Genomic DNA, 18,441 nt, shown 5'->3' with positions numbered 1-18,441 from the left:
TTGGATTAACCTCCAACGGGCTTGTGGCGCAATGGATAACGCGTCTGCCTACGAAGCAGAAGATTCCAGGTTCGAGTCCTGGCAAGCTCGGTGTTAACATTTAAAGATGATTATTGGAATGTAACGGAAGGGAAATTTATAATATTGCAATGCTTCAATAGCATTTGAATAAACCTCCAACGGGCTTGTGGCGCAACGGATAACGCAGCTGCCTACGGAGCAAAAGATTCTAGGTTCGAGTCCTGGCAAGCTCGGTGTTAACATTTAAAGATGATTATTAGAATATAACGGAAGGGAAATTTATAATATTGCAATGCTTCAATAGCATTTAGATTAACTTCCAACGGGCTTGTGGCGCAATGGATAACGCGTCTGCCTACGGAGCAAAAGATTCTAGGTTCGAGTCATGGCAGGCTCGGTATTATCATTTAAAGATGATTATTGGAATGTAACAGAAGGGAAATTTATAATATTGCAATGATTCAATAGCATTTAGATTAACCTCCAACGGGCTTGTGGCGCAATGGATAACGCGTCTGCCTACGGAGCAGAAGATTCCAGGTTCGAGTCGTGGCAAGCTCGGTATTAACATTTAAAGATGATTATTAGAATATAACGGAAGGGAAATTTAAAATATTGCAATGCTTCAATAGCATTTAGATAAACCTCCAACGGGCTTGTGGCGCAATGGATAACGCGTCTGCCTTCGAAGCAGAAGATTCCAGGTTTGAGCCCTGGCAAGCTCGGTATTAACATTTAAAGATGATTATTGGAATGTAACGGAAGGGAAATTTATAATATTACAATGATTCAATAGCATTTAGATTAACCTCCAACGGGCTTGTGGCGCAATGGATAACGCGTCTGCCTACGGAGCAGAAGATTCCAGGTTCGAGTCCTGGCAAGCTCGGTATTAATATTTAAAGATGATTATTAGAATATGACGGAAGGGAAATTTAAAATATTGCAATGCTTCAATAGCATTTAGATAAAACTCCAACGGGCTTGTGGCGCAATGGATAACGCGTCTGCCCACAGAGCAAAAGATTCTAGGTTCGAGTCATGGCAAGCTCGGTGTTTTTTTTAATTAAAGATCTTTTATGCGTCATAAAAATGCATAAATACAATGTTTAGAAAAGTTTTTGATAGAACGAAGCAAGGGCTTGTGGCGTAATGGATAGCGCGTCTGCCTTCGAAGCAGAAGATTCCAGGTTCGAGTCCTGGCAAGCTCGGTATTAACATTTAAAGATGATTATTAGAATGTAACGGAAGCGAAATTTATAATATTGCAATGCTTAAATAGCATTTAGATTAACCTCCAACGGGCTTGTGGCGCAATGGATAACGCGTCTGCCTACGGAGCAGAAGATTTAAGGTTCGAGTCCTGGCATGCTCGGTATTAACATTTAAAGATGAGTATTAGAATATAACGGAAGGGAAATTTAAAATATTGCAATGCTTTAATAGCATTTAGATAAACCTCCAACGGGCTTGTGGCGCAATCGATAACGCGTCTGCCTACAGAGCAGAAGATTTAAGGTTCGAGTCCTGGCAGGCTCGGTATTATCATTTAAAGATGATTATTGGAATGTAACAGAAGGGAAATTTATAATATTGCAATGATTCAATAGCATTTAGATTAACCTCCAACGGGCTTGTGGCGCAATGGATAACGCGTCTGCCTACGGAGCAGAAGATTCCAGGTTCGAGTCCTGGCAAGCTCGGTACTAACATTTAAGGATGATTATTGGAATGTAACGGAAGGGAAATTTATAATATTGCAATGATTCAATAGCATTTACATTAACCTCCAACGGGTTTGTGGCGCAATGGATAACGCGTCTGCCTACGGAGCAGAAGATTTAAGGTTCGAGTCCTGGCAAGCTCGGTATTAACATTTAAAGTTGATTATTGGAATGTAACGGAAGGGAAATTTATAATATTGCAATGATTCAATAGCATTTAAATTAACCTGCAACGGGCTTGTGGCGCAATGGATAACGCGTCTGCCTTCGAAGCAGAAGATTCCAGGTTCGAGTCCTGGCAAGCTCGGTATTAGCATTTAAAGATGATTATTAGAATATAACGGAAGCGAAATTTATAATATTGCAATGCTTCAATAGCATTTAGATTAACCTCCAACGGGCTTGTGGCGCAATGGATAACCCGTCTGCCTACGGAGCAAAAGATTCCAGGTTCGAGTCCTGGCAAGCTCGGTTTTAACATTTAAAGAAGATTATTAGAATATAACGGAAGGGAAATTTAAAATATTGCAATGCTTCAATAGCATTTAGATAAACCTCCAACGGGCTTGTGGCGCAATGGATAACGCGTCTGCCTACGGAGCAGAAGATTCCAGGTTCGAGTCGTGGCAAGGTCGGTACTAACATTTAAAGATGATTATTGGAATGTAACGGAAGGGAAATTTATAATATTGCAATGATTCAATAGCATTTAGATTAACCTCCAACGGGTTTGTGGCGCAATGGATAACGCGTCTGCCTACGGAGCAGAAGATTTAAGGTTCGAGTGCTGGCAGGCTCGGTATTAACATTTAAAGTTTATTATTGGAATGTAACGGAAGGGAAATTTAAAATATTGCAATGTTTAATAGCATTTAGATAAACCTCCAACGGGCTTGTGGCGCAATGGTTAACGCGTCTGCCTACGGAGCAGAAGATTCCAGGTTCGAGTCCTGGCAAGCTCGGTATTAACATTTAAAGATGATTATTAGAATGTAACGGAAGCGAAATTTATAATATTGCAATGCTTAAATAGCATTTAGATTAACCTCCAACGGGCTTGTGGCGCAATGGATAACGCGTCTGCCTACGGAGCAGAAGATTTAAGGTTCGAGTCCTGGCATGCTCGGTATTAACATTTAAAGATGAGTATTAGAATATAACGGAAGGGAAATTTAAAATATTGCAATGCTTTAATAGCATTTAGATAAACCTCCAACGGGCTTGTGGCGCAATCGATAACGCGTCTGCCTACAGAGCAGAAGATTTAAGGTTCGAGTCCTGGCAGGCTCGGTATTATCATTTAAAGATGATTATTGGAATGTAACAGAAGGGAAATTTATAATATTGCAATGATTCAATAGCATTTAGATTAACCTCCAACGGGCTTGTGGCGCAATGGATAACGCGTCTGCCTACGGAGCAGAAGATTCCAGGTTCGAGTCCTGGCAAGCTCGGTATTAACATTTAAAGATGATTATTAGAATATGACGGAAGGGAAATTTAAAATATTGCAATGCTTCAATAGCATTTAGATAAAACTCCAACGGGCTTGTGGCGCAATGGATAACGCGTCTGCCCACAGAGCAGAAGATTCTAGGTTCGAGTCATGGCAAGCTCGGTGTTTTTTTTAATTAAAGATCTTTTATGCGTCATAAAAATGCATAAATACAATGTTTAGAAAAGTTTTTGATAGAACGAAGCAAGGGCTTGTGGCGTAATGGATAGCGCGTCTGCCTTCGAAGCAGAAGATTCCAGGTTCGAGTCCTGGCAAGCTCGGTATTAACATTTAAAGATGATTATTAGAATGTAACGGAAGCGAAATTTATAATATTGCAATGCTTAAATAGCATTTAGATTAACCTCCAACGGGCTTGTGGCGCAATGGATAACGCGTCTGCCTACGGAGCAGAAGATTTAAGGTTCGAGTCCTGGCATGCTCGGTATTAACATTTAAAGATGAGTATTAGAATATAACGGAAGGGAAATTTAAAATATTGCAATGCTTTAATAGCATTTAGATAAACCTCCAACGGGCTTGTGGCGCAATCGATAACGCGTCTGCCTACAGAGCAGAAGATTTAAGGTTCGAGTCCTGGCAGGCTCGGTATTATCATTTAAAGATGATTATTGGAATGTAACAGAAGGGAAATTTATAATATTGCAATGATTCAATAGCATTTAGATTAACCTCCAACGGGCTTGTGGCGCAATGGATAACGCGTCTGCCTACGGAGCAGAAGATTCCAGGTTCGAGTCCTGGCAAGCTCGGTATTAACATTTAAAGATGATTATTAGAATATGACGGAAGGGAAATTTAAAATATTGCAATGCTTCAATAGCATTTAGATAAAACTCCAACGGGCTTGTGGCGCAATGGATAACGCGTCTGCCCACAGAGCAAAAGATTCTAGGTTCGAGTCATGGCAAGCTCGGTGTTTTTTTTAATTAAAGATCTTTTATGCGTCATAAAAATGCATAAATACAATGTTTAGAAAAGTTTTTGATAGAACGAAGCAAGGGCTTGTGGCGTAATGGATAGCGCGTCTGCCTACAGAGCAGAAGATTCCAGGTTCGAGTCCTGGCAAGCTCGGTATTATCATTTAAAGATGATTATTGGAATGTAACAGAAGGGAAATTTATAATATTGCAATGATTCAATAGCATTTAGATTAACCTCCAACGGGCTTGTGGCGCAATGGATAACGCGTCTGCCTACGGAGCAGAAGATTCCAGGTTCGAGTCCTGGCAAGCTCGGTATTAACATTTAAAGATGATTATTAGAATATGACGGAAGGGAAATTTAAAATATTGCAATGCTTCAATAGCATTTAGATAAAACTCCAACGGGCTTGTGGCGCAATGGATAACGCGTCTGCCCACAGAGCAAAAGATTCTAGGTTCGAGTCATGGCAAGCTCGGTGTTTTTTTTAATTAAAGATCTTTTATGCGTCATAAAAATGCATAAATACAATGTTTAGAAAAGTTTTTGATAGAACGAAGCAAGGGCTTGTGGCGTAATGGATAGCGCGTCTGCCTTCGAAGCAGAAGATTCCAGGTTCGAGTCCTGGCAAGCTCGGTATTAACATTTAAAGATGATTATTAGAATGTAACGGAAGCGAAATTTATAATATTGCAATGCTTAAATAGCATTTAGATTAACCTCCAACGGGCTTGTGGCGCAATGGATAACGCGTCTGCCTACGGAGCAGAAGATTTAAGGTTCGAGTCCTGGCATGCTCGGTATTAACATTTAAAGATGAGTATTAGAATATAACGGAAGGGAAATTTAAAATATTGCAATGTTTAATAGCATTTAGATAACCCTCCAACGGGCTTGTGGCGCAATCGATAACGCGTCTGCCTACAGAGCAGAAGATTTAAGGTTCGAGTCCTGGCAGGCTCGGTATTATCATTTAAAGATGATTATTGGAATGTAACAGAAGGGAAATTTATAATATTGCAATGATTCAATAGCATTTAGATTAACCTCCAACGGGCTTGTGGCGCAATGGATAACGCGTCTGCCTACGGAGCAGAAGATTCCAGGTTCGAGTCCTGGCAAGCTCGGTATTAACATTTAAAGATGATTATTAGAATATGACGGAAGGGAAATTTAAAATATTGCAATGCTTCAATAGCATTTAGATAAAACTCCAACGGGCTTGTGGCGCAATGGATAACGCGTCTGCCCACAGAGCAAAAGATTCTAGGTTCGAGTCATGGCAAGCTCGGTGTTTTTTTTAATTAAAGATCTTTTATGCGTCATAAAAATGCATAAATACAATGTTTAGAAAAGTTTTTGATAGAACGAAGCAAGGGCTTGTGGCGTAATGGATAGCGCGTCTGCCTTCGAAGCAGAAGATTCCAGGTTCGAGTCCTGGCAAGCTCGGTATTAACATTTAAAGATGATTATTAGAATGTAACGGAAGCGAAATTTATAATATTGCAATGCTTAAATAGCATTTAGATTAACCTCCAACGGGCTTGTGGCGCAATGGATAACGCGTCTGCCTACGGAGCAGAAGATTTAAGGTTCGAGTCCTGGCATGCTCGGTATTAACATTTAAAGATGAGTATTAGAATATAACGGAAGGGAAATTTAAAATATTGCAATGCTTTAATAGCATTTAGATAAACCTCCAACGGGCTTGTGGCGCAATCGATAACGCGTCTGCCTACAGAGCAGAAGATTTAAGGTTCGAGTCCTGGCAGGCTCGGTATTATCATTTAAAGATGATTATTGGAATGTAACAGAAGGGAAATTTATAATATTGCAATGATTGCAATGATTCAATAGCATTTAGATTTACCTAAAACGGGCTTGTGGCGCAATGGATAACGCGTCTGCCTACGGAGCAGAAGATTCCAGGTTCGAGTCGTGGCAAGCTCGGTATTAACATTTAAAGATGATTATTAGAATATAACGGAAGGGAAATTTAAAATATTGCAATGCTTCAATAGCATTTAGATAAACCTCCAACGGGCTTGTGGCGCAATGGATAACGCGTCTGCCTTCGAAGCAGAAGATTCCAGGTTCGAGCCCTGGCAAGCTCGGTATTAACATTTAAAGATGATTATTGGAATGTAACGGAAGGGAAATTTATAATATTACAATGATTCAATAGCATTTAGATTAACCTCCAACGGGCTTGTGGCGCAATGGATAACGCGTCTGCCTACGGAGCAGAAGATTCCAGGTTCGAGTCCTGGCAAGCTCGGTATTAACATTTAAAGATGATTATTAGAATATGACGGAAGGGAAATTTAAAATATTGCAATGATTCAATAGCATTTAGATAAAACTCCAACGGGCTTGTGGCGCAATGGATAACGCGTCTGCCCACAGAGCAAAATATTCTAGGTTCGAGTCATGGCAAGCTCGGTGTTTATTTTAATTAAAGATCTTTTATGCGTCATAAAAATGCATTAATACAATGTTTGGAAAAGTTTTTGATAGACCGAAGCAAGGACTTGTGGCGTAATGGATAACGCGTCTGCTTTCGAAGCAGAAGATTCCAGGTTCGGGCCCTGGCAAGCTCGGTAGTAACATTTAAAGATGATTATTGGAATGTAACGGAAGGGAAATTTATAATTTTGCAATGATTCAATAGCATTTAGATTAACCTCCAACGGGCTTGTGCCGCAATGGATAACGCGTCTGCCTACGGAGCAGAAGATTCCAGGTTCGAGTCCTGGCAAGCTCGGTACTAACATTTAAGGATGATTATTGGAATGTAACGGAAGGGAAATTTATAATATTGCAATGATTCAATAGCATTTACATTAACCTCCAACGGGTTTGTGGCGCAATGGATAACGCGTCTGCCTACGGAGCAGAAGATTTAAGGTTCGAGTCCTGGCAAGCTCGGTATTAACATTTAAAGTTGATTATTGGAATGTAACGGAAGGGAAATTTATAATATTGCAATGATTCAATAGCATTTAAATTAACCTGCAACGGGCTTGTGGCGCAATGGATAACGCGTCTGCCTACGGAGCAGAAGATTCCAGGTTCGAGTCCTGGCAAGCTCGGTATTAACATTTAAAGATGAGTATTAGAATATAACGGAAGGGAAGTTTAAAATATTGCAATGCTTCAATAGCATTTAGATAAAACTCCAACGGGCTTGTGGCGCAATGGATAACGCGTCTGCCTACGGAGCAGAAGATTCCAGGTTCGAGTCGTGGCAAGGTCGGTACTAACATTTAAAGATGATTATTGGAATGTAACGGAAGGGAAATTTATAATATTGCAATGATTCAATAGCATTTAGATTAACCTCCAACGGGTTTGTGGCGCAATGGATAACGCGTCTGCCTACGGAGCAGAAGATTTAAGGTTCGAGTCCTGGCAGGCTCGGTATTAACATTTAAAGTTTATTATTGGAATGTAACGGAAGGAAAATTTATAATATTGCAATGATTCAATAGCATTTAAATTAACTTCCTACGGGCTTGTGGCGCAATGGTTAACGCGTCTGCCTACGGAGCAGAAGATTCCAGGTTCGAGTCCTGGCAAGCTCGGTATTAACATTTAAAGATGATTATTAGAATATAACGGAAGGGAAATTTATAATATTGCAATGATTCAATAGCATTTAAATTAACCTCCAACGGGCTTGTGGCGCAATGGATAACGCGTCTGCCTACAGAGCAAAAGATTCTAGGTTCGAGTCATGGCAAGCTCGGTGTTTATTTTAATTAAAGCTCTTTTATGCGTCATAAAAATGCATAAATACAATGTTTGGAAAAGTTTTTGATAGACCGAGGCAAGGGCTTGTGGCGTAATGGATAACGCGTCTGCTTTCGAAGCAGAAGATTCCAGGTTCGGGCCCTGGCAAGCTCGGTTGTAACATTTAAAGATGATTATTGGAATGTAACGGAAGGGAAATTTATAATATTGCAATGATTCAATAGCATTTAGATTAACCTCCAACGGGCTTGTGCCGCAATGGATAACGCGTCTGCCTACGGAGCAGAAGATTCCAGGTTCGAGTCCTGGCAAGCTCGGTTTTAACATTTAAAGATGATTATTAGAATATAACGGAAGGGAAATTTAAAATATTGCAATGCTTCAATAGCATTTAGATAAGCTTCCAACGGGCTTGTGGCGCAATCGATAACGCGTCTGCCTACAGAGCAGAAGATTTAAGGTTCTAGTCCTGGCAGGCTCGGTATTATCATTTAAAGATGATTATTGGAATGTAACGGAATTGAAATTTATAATATTGCAATGATTCAATAGCATTTAGATTAACCTCCAACGGGCTTGTGGCGCAATGGATAACGCGTCTGCCTACGGAGCAGAAGATTCCAGGTTCGAGTCCTGGCAAGCTCGGTATTAACATTTAAAGATGATTATTAGAATATAACGGAAGGGAAATTTAAAATATTGCAATGCTTCAATAGCATTTAGATTAACCTCCAACGGGCTTGTGGCGCAATGGATAACGCGTCTGCCTACAGAGCAAAAGATTCTAGGTTCGAGTTCTGGCAAGCTCGGTACTAACATTTAAAGATGAGTATTAGAATATAACGGAAGGGAAATTTAAAATATTGCAATGATTCAATAGCATTTAGATTAACCTCCAACGGGTTTGTGGCGCAATGGATAACGCGTCTGCCTACGGAGCAGAAGATTTAAGGTTCGAGTCCTGGCAAGCTCGGTATTAACATTTAAAGTTGATTATTGGAATGTAACGGAAGGGAAATTTATAATATTGCAATGATTCAATAGCATTTAAATTAACCTCCAACGGGCTTGTGGCGCAATGGATAACGCGTCTGCCTACGGAGCAGAAGATTCCAGGTTCGAGTTCTGGCAAGCTCGGTACTAACATTTAAAGAAGAGTATTAGAATATAACGGAAGGGAAATTTAAAATATTGCAATGCGTCAATAGCATTTAGATAAAACTCCAACGGGCTTGTGGCGCAATGGATAACGCGTCTGCCCACAGAGCAAAAGATTCTAGGTTCGAGTCATGGCAAGCTCGGTGTTTATTTTAATTAAAGATCTTTTATGCGTCATAAAAATGCATAAATACAATGTTTGGAAAAGTTTTTGATAGACCGAAGCAAGGGCTTGTGGCGTAATGGATAACGCGTCTGCCTTCGAAGCAGAAGATTCCAGGTTCGAGTCCTGGCAAGCTCGGTATTAACATTTAAAGATGATTATTAGAATATTACGGAAGCGAAATTTATAATATTGCAATGCTTCAATAGCATTTAGATTAACCTCCAACGGGCTTGTGGCGCAATGGATAACGCGTCTGCCTACGGAGCAGAAGATTCCAGTTTCGGGCCCTGGCAAGCTCGGTAGTAACATTTAAAGATGATTATTGGAATGTAACGGAAGGGAAATTTATAATATTGCAATGCTTCAATAGCATTTAGATTAACCTCCAACGGGCTTGTGGCGCAAGGATAACGCGTCTGCCTACGGAGCAGAAGATTCCAGGTTCGAGTCCTGGCAAGCTCGGTTTTAACATTTAAAGATGATTATTAGAATATAACGGAAGGGAAATTTAAAATATTGCAATGCTTCAATAGCATTTAGATAAAACTCCAACGGGCTTGTTGCGCAAGGGATAACGCGTCTGCCCACAGAGCAAAAGATTCTAGGTTCGAGTCATGGCAGGCTCGGTATTATCATTTAAAGATGATTATTGGAATGTAACGGAAGGGAAATTTATAATATTGCAATGATTCAATAGCATTTAGATTAACCTCCAACGGGCTTGTGGCGCAATGGATAACGCGTCTGCCTACGGAGCAGAAGATTCCAGGTTCGAGTCCTGGCAAGCTCGGTATTATCATTTAAAGATGATTATTAGAATATGACGGAAGGGAAATTTAAAATATTGCAATGCTTCAATAGCATTTAGATAAAACTCCAACGGGCTTGTGGCGCAAGGGATAACGCGTCTGCCCACAGAGCAAAAGATTCTAGGTTCGAGTCATGGCAAGCTCGGTGTTTATTTTAATTAAAGATCTTTTATGCGTCATAAAAATGCATAAATACAATGTTTGGAAAAGTTTTTGATAGACCGAAGCAAGGACTTGTGGCGTAATGGATAACGCGTCTGCTTTCGAAGCAGAAGATTCCAGGTTCGGGCCCTGGCAAGCTCGGTAGTAACATTTAAAGATGATTATTGGAATGTAACGGAAGGGAAATTTATAATATTGCAATGCTTCAATAGCATTTAGATTAACCTCCAACGGACTTGTGGCGCAATGGATAACGCGTCTGCCTACGGAGCAGAAGATTCCAGGTTCGAGTTCTGGCAAGCTCGGTACTAACATTTAAAGATGAGTATTAGAATATAACGGAAGGGAAATTTAAAATATTGCAATGCGTCAATAGCATTTAGATAAAACTCCAACGGGCTTGTGGCGCAATGGATAACGCGTCTGCCCACAGAGCAAAAGATTCTAGGTTCGAGTCATGGCAAGCTCGGTGTTTATTTTAATTAAAGATCTTTTATGCGTCATAAAAATGCATAAATACAATGTTTGGAAAAGTTTTTGATAGACCGAAGCAAGGGCTTGTGGCGTAATGGATAACGCGTCTGCCTTCGAAGCAGAAGATTCCAGGTTCGAGTCCTGGCAAGCTCGGTATTAACATTTAAAGATGATTATTAGAATATTACGGAAGCGAAATTTATAATATTGCAATGCTTCAATAGCATTTAGATTAACCTCCAACGGGCTTGTGGCGCAATGGATAACGCGTCTGCCTACGGAGCAGAAGATTCCAGTTTCGGGCCCTGGCAAGCTCGGTAGTAACATTTAAAGATGATTATTAGAATATTACGGAAGGGAAATTTATAATATTGCAATGATTCAATAGCATTTAGATTAACCTCCAACGGGTTTGTGGCGCAATGGATAACGCGTCTGCCTACGGAGCAGAAAATTTAAGGTGCCTTCAGAGAAAAAAGTTTACAAATTTTTCCGCTAGGGGCTCAAAAATAGCAATAGTGGTCCGTTTTTGCAAAACTTTTGATGATTTTATAATTTGTCCCACTAAAGTTGAGACCACCAGAGCTCTTTACAGCGAAGGAAAAACCCATGTTTATAACATCGACGCTCCTGGGTTCTGACACCCGAAGTTGTTGGAACGTATAGAAAGGAAAATCGTGGAAACCCTTTGAATTATCAGTAAGCCCGACCCCACCCCTGAAATCGAACAAAAGAGAAAGTTCCCTATACCAAAAATTTAGTCGCGGGCTTTCTTCACATCCGCGCCCCCAACCTGGTGAAACGTACTTTTTGTAATCGCCTGTAGCGATAGTATCTGTTTGTTTTCTTGCTCGACTTTCTAAAGTGGGATAGGGGAGAAAGCAGAGATGGTCGGCATTACTCCTTCCCGCGTCTAAGTTCGCGCACCCGGGGTAAAGTGCTTTATATATTACTATTAGTATGGAGCGCCAACCTATTTTAGGGTATTTCAATAACTAGACTTTTTTACAATGAGCCTCTATTCTAGAGCTAACACCTCCCCCCCGCCGCGATCCATAAAATCTTATTTTGTGTTCACATGTTGATTTGAATGGCCTTCAGAAAATCGGATAGACGTCACGTGGGAAATCCTTACTCTATTTTCACATTTGAACACTTTTATATGGGCCGTGCGAAGGTGTTATTTTATATCGTTTAGGTATCATTTGTGCGCCTTTTAATGAATGGTGTTTAAAAAATATCGCACTAATTCTATGCCATTTGAGCACCATTTAATGGAGTATTCGATGGGGTTATTTTATTTAATTAAGGTATCATTTGCACACCTTTTAAAGAATTATGTTTTATAAACCCATTTCTACACCATTCGTTTAAGCTAATGGTGTTTTTAAAATACCGAACTATTTTCGTACTATTTCAGCACATTGTCAAGGTGTACAAATAGTGCACATTGTTCTAACACCATTATGGCACTATTTATACACCACAATTTTTTACAGTGTAAACATTTCTTTCACATGGTTGGTTGGGACTTGTAAGTTTATAAGTTCAGTACAATCACCCACCTCTGATGTTTGTATTAATAACTTTTCCCGTTTATCTCGATGGAATGATTTAATTTTTTGAGCCCGTTTGCTCCGACTGTTCATTACAATTCCGTTTTTTCTAGCCATTTGTTTTTAGGTAAAGTAGGAAAATTTTAGGAAAGGAGCTCCGTTTTTACACTTTTCAGAAATGACTGGTGATATTGTATAAGCCTTTTCTTGTTCTACTTGCTAAAGTGGGACGGAAAATAGAAGATAGAAGATATCGCCTATTCTTCAATAATTGTGCATAGGGTCTTTCAAAATTCGCCTCTTTCTCTTTCCCCCCCCCTCCCGGTAAGTGCTTTGTATGTCTTTTTCTCTTCCACCTGACCCGAAAGTTTGGGTGGTTTACTGTGAGGGGTGGGTACTGTGGGTTAAGGCGCCGGTGCGTGCGACATGATGCCGACATCCCTTAATTGGTAAACGTCTTTCAGTCTGTAGACTACGGACCCCTCTTGTTACCCCCCTTGAAAAAAGTCACTACTTATATCCTGCCATCTACGGAAAATATACGAACTAGTTGCCTAAAGTTTTAGCACTGAAATGTATTACGAGAAATCTATGAAGGAGTTCAGATCAATGATTTTTTATGTCAAAATTACAAAAGAGAGCTTAAAATTATCGGTAAATCACGATCCATCCAATGATGTATTTTTTTTTATTGTGTGATAAAAGCTCTAGCTTTAATCTTAAAAATGCTGAATCAGATATTTTGAGTAAATCGATTAAGACAAATTGTTATTTTAATGGTAAGGCCGATTTAGATTTTACATAGATCAATGGATAGCCTATCCTGTGCTCGTAAATTATATGCCTGTTGCGATGGAAACGTTTCATTTGGGAAGAGTATGAACTCCTCTAACTGAGACCCCCTCAACTTTAAAATGGCAATTTTAAAACTTAAATAAAACCAAGAAAATTTAAACTATGAAAACCAAAAATATATCAAATTATAGGCGGATATTTGTTATTTTAATGCTAAAAATTTCATGTCGGTGTATAATCACCTTCAACTGAAAAACGGGTTTTTGCGAGATGGCAAAAACAGTCATTTTGCTATTTTTTCTCTGAAGGCACCTTAAGGTTCGAGTCCTGGCAAGCTCGGTATTAACATTTAAAGTTGATTATTGGAATGTAACGGAAGGGAAATTTATAATATTGCAATGATTCAATAGCATTTAAATTAACCTCCAACGGGCTTGTGGCGCAATGGATAACGCGTCTGCCTACGGAGCAGAAGATTCCAGGTTCGAGTCCTGGCAAGCTCGGTATTATCATTTAAAGATGATTATTAGAATATGACGGAAGGGAAATTTAAAATATTGCAATGCTTCAATAGCATTTAGATAAAACTCCAACGGGCTTGTGGCGCAATGGATAACGCGTCTGCCCACAGAGCAAAAGATTCTAGGTTCGAGTCATGGCAAGCTCGGTGTTTATTTTAATTAAAGATCTTTTATGCGTCATAAAAATGCATAAATACAATGTTTGGAAAGCTTTTTGATAGACCGAAGCAAGGGCTTGTGGCGTAATGGATAACGCGTCTGCCTTCGAAGCAGAAGATTCCAGGTTCGAGTCCTGGCAAGCTCGGTATTAGCATTTAAAGATGATTATTAGAATATAACGGAAGCGAAATTTATAATATTGCAATGCTTCAATAGCATTTAGATTAACCTCCAACGGGCTTGTGGCGCAATGGATAACCCGTCTGCCTACGGAGCAAAAGATTCCAGGTTCGAGTCCTGGCAAGCTCGGTTTTAACATTTAAAGATGATTATTAGAATATAACGGAAGGGAAATTTAAAATATTGCAATGCTTCAATAGCATTTAGATAAGCTTCCAACGGGCTTGTGGCGCAATCGATAACGCGTCTGCCTACAGAGCAGAAGATTTAAGGTTCTAGTCCTGGCAGGCTCGGTATTATCATTTAAAGATGATTATTGGAATGTAACGGAAGGGAAATTTATAATATTGCAATGGTTCAATAGCATTTAGATTAACCTCCAACGGGTTTGTGGCGCAATGGATAACGCGTCTGCCTACGGAGCAGAAGATTCCAGGTTCGAGTTCTGGCAAGCTCGGTAGTAACATTTAAAGATGATTATTGGAATGTAACGGAAGGGAAATTTAAAATATTGCAATGATTCAATAGCATTTAAATTAACCTCCAACGGGCTTGTGGCGCAATGGATAACGCGTCTGCCTACGGAGCAGAAGATTCCAGGTTCGAGTCCTGGCAAGCTCGGTATTAACATTTAAAGTTGATTATTGGAATGTAACGGAAGGGAAATTTATAATATTGCAATGATTCAATAGCATTTAAATTAACCTCCAACGGGCTTGTGGCGCAATGGATAACGCGTCTGCCTACGGAGCAGAAGATTCCAGGTTCGAGTCCTGGCAAGCTCGGTATTAACATTTAAAGTTGATTATTGGAATGTAACGGAAGGGAAATTTATAATATTGCAATGATTCAATAGCATTTAAATTAACCTCCAACGGGCTTGTGGCGCAATGGATAACGCGTCTGCCTACGGAGCAGAAGATTCCAGGTTCGAGTCCTGGCAAGCTCGGTATTAACATTTAAAGATGAGTATTAGAAAATAACGGAAGGGAAATTTAAAATATTGCAATGATTCAATAGCATTTAGATAAAACTCCAACGGGCTTGTGGCGCAATGGATAACGCGTCTGCCCACAGAGCAAAAGATTCTAGGTTCGAGTCATGGCAAGCTCGGTGTTTATTTTAATTAAAGATCTTTTATGCGTCATAAAAATGCATAAATACAATGTTTGGAAAGCTTTTTGATAGACCGAAGCAAGGGCTTGTGGCGTAATGGACAACGCGTCTGCCTTCGAAGCAGAAGATTCCAGGTTCGAGTCCTGGCAAGCTCGGTATTAGCATTTAAAGATGATTATTAGAATATAACGGAAGCGAAATTTATAATATTGCAATGCTTCAATAGCATTTAGATTAACCTCCAACGGGCTTGTGGCGCAATGGATAACCCGTCTGCCTACGGAGCAAAAGATTCCAGGTTCGAGTCCTGGCAAGCTCGGTTTTAACATTTAAAGATGATTATTAGAATATAACGGAAGGGAAATTTAAAATATTGCAATGCTTCAATAGCATTTAGATAAGCTTCCAACGGGCTTGTGGCGCAATCGATAACGCTTCTGCCTACAGAGCAGAAGATTTAAGGTTCTAGTCCTGGCAGGCTCAGTATTATCATTTAAAGATGATTATTAGAATGTAACGGAAGGGAAATTTATAATATTGCAATGATTCAATAGCATTTAGATTAACCTCCTCGGGTTTGTGGCGCAATGGATAACGCGTCTGCCTACGGAGCAGAAGATTTAAGGTTCGAGTCCTGGCAAGCTCGGTATTAACATTTAAAGTTGATTATTGGAATGTAACGGAAGGGAAATTTATAATATTGCAATGATTCAATAGCATTTAAATTAACCTCCAACGGGCTTGTGGCGCAATGGATAACGCGTCTGCCTACGGAGCAGAAGATTCCAGGTTCGAGTCCTGGCAAGCTCGGTATTATCATTTAAAGATGATTATTAGAATATGACGGAAGGGAAATTTAAAATATTGCAATGCTTCAATAGCATTTAGATAAAACTCCAACGGGCTTGTGGCGCAAGGATAACGCGTCTGCCTACGGAGCAGAAGATTCCAGGTTCGAGTTCTGGCAAGCTCGGTAGTAACATTTAAAGATGATTATTGGAATGTAACGGAAGGGAAATTTATAATATTGCAATGCTTCAATAGCATTTAGATTAACCTCCAACGGGCTTGTGGCGCAATGGATAACGCGTCTGCCTACGGAGCAGAAGATTTAAGGTTCGAGTCCTGGCAAGCTCGGTATTAACATTTAAAGTTGATTATTGGAATGTAACGGAAGGGAAATTTAAAATATTGCAATGCTTCAATAGCATTTAGATAAGCTTCCAACGGGCTTCTGGCGCAAACGATAACGCGTCTGCCTACAGAGCAGAAGATTTAAGGTTCGAGTCCTGGCAGGCTCGGTATTATCATTTAAAGATGATTATTGGAATGTAACGGAAGGGAAATTTATAATATTGCAATGATTCAATAGCATTTAGATTAACCTCCAACGGGCTTGTGGCGCAATGGATAACGCGTCTGCCTACGGAGCAGAAGATTCCAGGTTCGGGCCCTGGCAAGCTCGGTAGTAACATTTAAAGATGATTATTGGAATTTAACGGAAGGGAAATTTATAATATTGCAATGCATCAATAGCATTTAGATTAACCTCCAACGGGCTTGTGGCGCAATGGATAACGCGTCTGCCTACGGAGCAGAAGATTCCAGGTTCGGGCCCTGGCAAGCTCGGTAGTAACATGTAAAGATGATTATTGGAATGTAACGGAAGGGAAATTTATAATATTGCAATGATTCAATAGCATTTAGATTAACCTCCAACGGGTTTGTGGCGCAATGGATAACGCGTCTGCCTACGGAGCAGAAGATTCCAGGTTCGAGTCCTGGCAAGCTCGGTAGTAACATTTAAAGATGATTATTGGAATGTAACGGAAGGGAAATTTAAAATATTGCAATGCTTCAATAGCATTTAGATAAGCTTCCAACGGGCTTCTGGCGCAATCGATAACGCGTCTGCCTACAGAGCAGAAGATTTAAGGTTCGAGTCCTGGCAGGCTCGGTATTATCATTTAAAGATGATTATTGGAATGAAACGGAAGGGAAATTTATAATATTGCAATGATTCAATAGCATTTAGATTAACCTCCAACGGGCTTGTGGCGCAATGGATAACGCGTCTGCCTACGGCGCAGAAGATTTAAGGTTCGAGTCCTGGCAAGCTCGGTATTAACATTTAAAGTTGATTATTGGAATGTAACGGAAGGGAAATTTATAATATTGCAATGATTCAATAGCATTTAAATTAACCTCCAACGGGCTTGTGGCGCAATGGATAACGCGTCTGCCTACGGAGCAGAAGATTTAAGGTTCGAGTCCTGGCAAGCTCGGTATTAACATTTAAAGTTGATTATTGGAATGTAACGGAAGGGAAATTTATAATATTGCAATGATTCAATAGCATTTAAATTAACCTCCAACGGGCTTGTGGCGCAATGGATAACGCGTCTGCCTACGGAGCAGAAGATTCCAGGTTCGAGTTCTGGCAAGCTCGGTAGTAACATTTAAAGATGATTATTGGAATGTAACGGAAGGGAAATTTATAATATTGCAATGCTTCAATAGCATTTAGATTAACCTCCAACGGGCTTGTGGCGCAATGGATAACGCGTCTGCCTACGGAGCAGAAGATTTAAGGTTCGAGTCCTGGCAAGCTCGGTATTAACATTTAAAGTTGATTATTGGAATGTAACGGAAGGGAAATTTATAATATTGCAATGATTCAATAGCATTTGGATTAACCTCCAACGGGCTTGTGGCGCAATGGATAACGCGTCTGCCTACGGAGCAGAAGATTCCAGGTTCGAGTTCTGGCAAGCTCGGTAGTAACATTTAAAGATGATTATTGGAATTTAACGGAAGGGAAATTTATAATATTGCAATGATTCAATAGCATTTAGATTAACCTCCAACGGGCTTGTGGCGCAATGGATAACGCGTCTGCCTACGGAGCAGAAGATTTAAGGTTCGAGTCCTGGCAAGCTCGGTATTAACATTTAAAGTTGATTATTGGAATGTAACGGAAGGGAAATTTATAATATTGCAATGATTCAATAGCATTTAAATTAACCTCCAACGGGCTTGTGGCGCAATGGATAACGCGTCTGCCTACGGAGCAGAAGATTTAAGGTTCGAGTCCTGGCAAGCTCGGTATTAACATTTAAAGTTGATTATTGGAATGTAACGGAAGGGAAATTTATAATATTGCAATGATTCAATAGCATTTAAATTAACCTCCAACGGGCTTGTGGCGCAATGGATAACGCGTCTGCCTACGGAGCAGAAGATTCCAGGTTCGAGTTCTGGCAAGCTCGGTAGTAACATTTAAAGATGATTATTGGAATGTAACGGAAGGGAAATTTATAATATTGCAATGATTCAATAGCATTTAAATTAACCTCCAACGGGCTTGTGGCGCAATGGATAACGCGTCTGCCTACGGAGCAGAAGAT

At 40.0% G+C, this 18,441-nt stretch overlaps 44 non-coding genes across 44 annotated transcripts; all 44 read left to right on the top strand.

The window, feature by feature from the left end:
* The first annotated feature begins 17 nt into the window (after positions 1-17).
* TRNAR-ACG (transfer RNA arginine (anticodon ACG)) lies at positions 18-90 on the top strand. Its single transcript has one exon. It is a non-coding gene; the product is annotated as a tRNA-Arg (tRNA).
* A 419-nt stretch (positions 91-509) lies between these two features.
* On the top strand, positions 510-582 carry TRNAR-ACG (transfer RNA arginine (anticodon ACG)). The gene has a single exon. It is a non-coding gene; the product is annotated as a tRNA-Arg (tRNA).
* Positions 583-673: 91 nt separating this feature from the next.
* On the top strand, positions 674-746 carry TRNAR-UCG (transfer RNA arginine (anticodon UCG)). The gene has a single exon. It is a non-coding gene; the product is annotated as a tRNA-Arg (tRNA).
* Positions 747-837: 91 nt separating this feature from the next.
* Positions 838-910, top strand: TRNAR-ACG (transfer RNA arginine (anticodon ACG)). The gene has a single exon. It is a non-coding gene; the product is annotated as a tRNA-Arg (tRNA).
* Positions 911-1,159: 249 nt separating this feature from the next.
* Positions 1,160-1,232, top strand: TRNAR-UCG (transfer RNA arginine (anticodon UCG)). The gene has a single exon. It is a non-coding gene; the product is annotated as a tRNA-Arg (tRNA).
* A 419-nt stretch (positions 1,233-1,651) lies between these two features.
* TRNAR-ACG (transfer RNA arginine (anticodon ACG)) lies at positions 1,652-1,724 on the top strand. The gene has a single exon. It is a non-coding gene; the product is annotated as a tRNA-Arg (tRNA).
* A 255-nt stretch (positions 1,725-1,979) lies between these two features.
* Positions 1,980-2,052, top strand: TRNAR-UCG (transfer RNA arginine (anticodon UCG)). Its single transcript has one exon. It is a non-coding gene; the product is annotated as a tRNA-Arg (tRNA).
* Positions 2,053-2,634: 582 nt separating this feature from the next.
* TRNAR-ACG (transfer RNA arginine (anticodon ACG)) lies at positions 2,635-2,707 on the top strand. The gene has a single exon. It is a non-coding gene; the product is annotated as a tRNA-Arg (tRNA).
* A 419-nt stretch (positions 2,708-3,126) lies between these two features.
* On the top strand, positions 3,127-3,199 carry TRNAR-ACG (transfer RNA arginine (anticodon ACG)). Its single transcript has one exon. It is a non-coding gene; the product is annotated as a tRNA-Arg (tRNA).
* Positions 3,200-3,448: 249 nt separating this feature from the next.
* TRNAR-UCG (transfer RNA arginine (anticodon UCG)) lies at positions 3,449-3,521 on the top strand. Its single transcript has one exon. It is a non-coding gene; the product is annotated as a tRNA-Arg (tRNA).
* A 419-nt stretch (positions 3,522-3,940) lies between these two features.
* On the top strand, positions 3,941-4,013 carry TRNAR-ACG (transfer RNA arginine (anticodon ACG)). The gene has a single exon. It is a non-coding gene; the product is annotated as a tRNA-Arg (tRNA).
* A 249-nt stretch (positions 4,014-4,262) lies between these two features.
* On the top strand, positions 4,263-4,335 carry TRNAC-ACA (transfer RNA cysteine (anticodon ACA)). Its single transcript has one exon. It is a non-coding gene; the product is annotated as a tRNA-Cys (tRNA).
* A 91-nt stretch (positions 4,336-4,426) lies between these two features.
* On the top strand, positions 4,427-4,499 carry TRNAR-ACG (transfer RNA arginine (anticodon ACG)). The gene has a single exon. It is a non-coding gene; the product is annotated as a tRNA-Arg (tRNA).
* Positions 4,500-4,748: 249 nt separating this feature from the next.
* TRNAR-UCG (transfer RNA arginine (anticodon UCG)) lies at positions 4,749-4,821 on the top strand. The gene has a single exon. It is a non-coding gene; the product is annotated as a tRNA-Arg (tRNA).
* A 418-nt stretch (positions 4,822-5,239) lies between these two features.
* Positions 5,240-5,312, top strand: TRNAR-ACG (transfer RNA arginine (anticodon ACG)). Its single transcript has one exon. It is a non-coding gene; the product is annotated as a tRNA-Arg (tRNA).
* Positions 5,313-5,561: 249 nt separating this feature from the next.
* TRNAR-UCG (transfer RNA arginine (anticodon UCG)) lies at positions 5,562-5,634 on the top strand. The gene has a single exon. It is a non-coding gene; the product is annotated as a tRNA-Arg (tRNA).
* Positions 5,635-6,062: 428 nt separating this feature from the next.
* Positions 6,063-6,135, top strand: TRNAR-ACG (transfer RNA arginine (anticodon ACG)). Its single transcript has one exon. It is a non-coding gene; the product is annotated as a tRNA-Arg (tRNA).
* Positions 6,136-6,226: 91 nt separating this feature from the next.
* TRNAR-UCG (transfer RNA arginine (anticodon UCG)) lies at positions 6,227-6,299 on the top strand. The gene has a single exon. It is a non-coding gene; the product is annotated as a tRNA-Arg (tRNA).
* A 91-nt stretch (positions 6,300-6,390) lies between these two features.
* On the top strand, positions 6,391-6,463 carry TRNAR-ACG (transfer RNA arginine (anticodon ACG)). Its single transcript has one exon. It is a non-coding gene; the product is annotated as a tRNA-Arg (tRNA).
* A 413-nt stretch (positions 6,464-6,876) lies between these two features.
* TRNAR-ACG (transfer RNA arginine (anticodon ACG)) lies at positions 6,877-6,949 on the top strand. The gene has a single exon. It is a non-coding gene; the product is annotated as a tRNA-Arg (tRNA).
* A 255-nt stretch (positions 6,950-7,204) lies between these two features.
* TRNAR-ACG (transfer RNA arginine (anticodon ACG)) lies at positions 7,205-7,277 on the top strand. The gene has a single exon. It is a non-coding gene; the product is annotated as a tRNA-Arg (tRNA).
* A 419-nt stretch (positions 7,278-7,696) lies between these two features.
* Positions 7,697-7,769, top strand: TRNAR-ACG (transfer RNA arginine (anticodon ACG)). The gene has a single exon. It is a non-coding gene; the product is annotated as a tRNA-Arg (tRNA).
* A 249-nt stretch (positions 7,770-8,018) lies between these two features.
* TRNAR-UCG (transfer RNA arginine (anticodon UCG)) lies at positions 8,019-8,091 on the top strand. The gene has a single exon. It is a non-coding gene; the product is annotated as a tRNA-Arg (tRNA).
* Positions 8,092-8,182: 91 nt separating this feature from the next.
* TRNAR-ACG (transfer RNA arginine (anticodon ACG)) lies at positions 8,183-8,255 on the top strand. Its single transcript has one exon. It is a non-coding gene; the product is annotated as a tRNA-Arg (tRNA).
* A 255-nt stretch (positions 8,256-8,510) lies between these two features.
* TRNAR-ACG (transfer RNA arginine (anticodon ACG)) lies at positions 8,511-8,583 on the top strand. Its single transcript has one exon. It is a non-coding gene; the product is annotated as a tRNA-Arg (tRNA).
* A 419-nt stretch (positions 8,584-9,002) lies between these two features.
* On the top strand, positions 9,003-9,075 carry TRNAR-ACG (transfer RNA arginine (anticodon ACG)). The gene has a single exon. It is a non-coding gene; the product is annotated as a tRNA-Arg (tRNA).
* A 249-nt stretch (positions 9,076-9,324) lies between these two features.
* On the top strand, positions 9,325-9,397 carry TRNAR-UCG (transfer RNA arginine (anticodon UCG)). Its single transcript has one exon. It is a non-coding gene; the product is annotated as a tRNA-Arg (tRNA).
* Positions 9,398-9,652: 255 nt separating this feature from the next.
* Positions 9,653-9,724, top strand: TRNAR-ACG (transfer RNA arginine (anticodon ACG)). The gene has a single exon. It is a non-coding gene; the product is annotated as a tRNA-Arg (tRNA).
* Positions 9,725-9,979: 255 nt separating this feature from the next.
* TRNAR-ACG (transfer RNA arginine (anticodon ACG)) lies at positions 9,980-10,052 on the top strand. The gene has a single exon. It is a non-coding gene; the product is annotated as a tRNA-Arg (tRNA).
* A 735-nt stretch (positions 10,053-10,787) lies between these two features.
* On the top strand, positions 10,788-10,860 carry TRNAR-UCG (transfer RNA arginine (anticodon UCG)). The gene has a single exon. It is a non-coding gene; the product is annotated as a tRNA-Arg (tRNA).
* Positions 10,861-13,488: 2,628 nt separating this feature from the next.
* TRNAR-ACG (transfer RNA arginine (anticodon ACG)) lies at positions 13,489-13,561 on the top strand. Its single transcript has one exon. It is a non-coding gene; the product is annotated as a tRNA-Arg (tRNA).
* A 249-nt stretch (positions 13,562-13,810) lies between these two features.
* On the top strand, positions 13,811-13,883 carry TRNAR-UCG (transfer RNA arginine (anticodon UCG)). The gene has a single exon. It is a non-coding gene; the product is annotated as a tRNA-Arg (tRNA).
* A 419-nt stretch (positions 13,884-14,302) lies between these two features.
* Positions 14,303-14,375, top strand: TRNAR-ACG (transfer RNA arginine (anticodon ACG)). The gene has a single exon. It is a non-coding gene; the product is annotated as a tRNA-Arg (tRNA).
* A 91-nt stretch (positions 14,376-14,466) lies between these two features.
* TRNAR-ACG (transfer RNA arginine (anticodon ACG)) lies at positions 14,467-14,539 on the top strand. Its single transcript has one exon. It is a non-coding gene; the product is annotated as a tRNA-Arg (tRNA).
* A 91-nt stretch (positions 14,540-14,630) lies between these two features.
* Positions 14,631-14,703, top strand: TRNAR-ACG (transfer RNA arginine (anticodon ACG)). Its single transcript has one exon. It is a non-coding gene; the product is annotated as a tRNA-Arg (tRNA).
* Positions 14,704-14,794: 91 nt separating this feature from the next.
* Positions 14,795-14,867, top strand: TRNAR-ACG (transfer RNA arginine (anticodon ACG)). Its single transcript has one exon. It is a non-coding gene; the product is annotated as a tRNA-Arg (tRNA).
* A 249-nt stretch (positions 14,868-15,116) lies between these two features.
* TRNAR-UCG (transfer RNA arginine (anticodon UCG)) lies at positions 15,117-15,189 on the top strand. The gene has a single exon. It is a non-coding gene; the product is annotated as a tRNA-Arg (tRNA).
* A 582-nt stretch (positions 15,190-15,771) lies between these two features.
* On the top strand, positions 15,772-15,844 carry TRNAR-ACG (transfer RNA arginine (anticodon ACG)). The gene has a single exon. It is a non-coding gene; the product is annotated as a tRNA-Arg (tRNA).
* A 582-nt stretch (positions 15,845-16,426) lies between these two features.
* On the top strand, positions 16,427-16,499 carry TRNAR-ACG (transfer RNA arginine (anticodon ACG)). The gene has a single exon. It is a non-coding gene; the product is annotated as a tRNA-Arg (tRNA).
* A 91-nt stretch (positions 16,500-16,590) lies between these two features.
* On the top strand, positions 16,591-16,663 carry TRNAR-ACG (transfer RNA arginine (anticodon ACG)). The gene has a single exon. It is a non-coding gene; the product is annotated as a tRNA-Arg (tRNA).
* A 91-nt stretch (positions 16,664-16,754) lies between these two features.
* Positions 16,755-16,827, top strand: TRNAR-ACG (transfer RNA arginine (anticodon ACG)). The gene has a single exon. It is a non-coding gene; the product is annotated as a tRNA-Arg (tRNA).
* Positions 16,828-17,410: 583 nt separating this feature from the next.
* Positions 17,411-17,483, top strand: TRNAR-ACG (transfer RNA arginine (anticodon ACG)). The gene has a single exon. It is a non-coding gene; the product is annotated as a tRNA-Arg (tRNA).
* A 255-nt stretch (positions 17,484-17,738) lies between these two features.
* Positions 17,739-17,811, top strand: TRNAR-ACG (transfer RNA arginine (anticodon ACG)). Its single transcript has one exon. It is a non-coding gene; the product is annotated as a tRNA-Arg (tRNA).
* A 419-nt stretch (positions 17,812-18,230) lies between these two features.
* On the top strand, positions 18,231-18,303 carry TRNAR-ACG (transfer RNA arginine (anticodon ACG)). The gene has a single exon. It is a non-coding gene; the product is annotated as a tRNA-Arg (tRNA).
* Positions 18,304-18,441: the final 138 nt, after the last annotated feature.

Source organism: Phalangium opilio, unplaced genomic scaffold (assembly GCF_054372755.1).
Source record: "Phalangium opilio isolate 3A_F unplaced genomic scaffold, DU_Popi_V2 ptg000054l_1, whole genome shotgun sequence".
NCBI lineage: Eukaryota > Metazoa > Arthropoda > Arachnida > Opiliones > Phalangiidae > Phalangium > Phalangium opilio.
The sequence above is the reverse complement of the archived record's forward strand: the minus strand, read 5'-3'. Positions and strand labels throughout refer to the sequence as shown.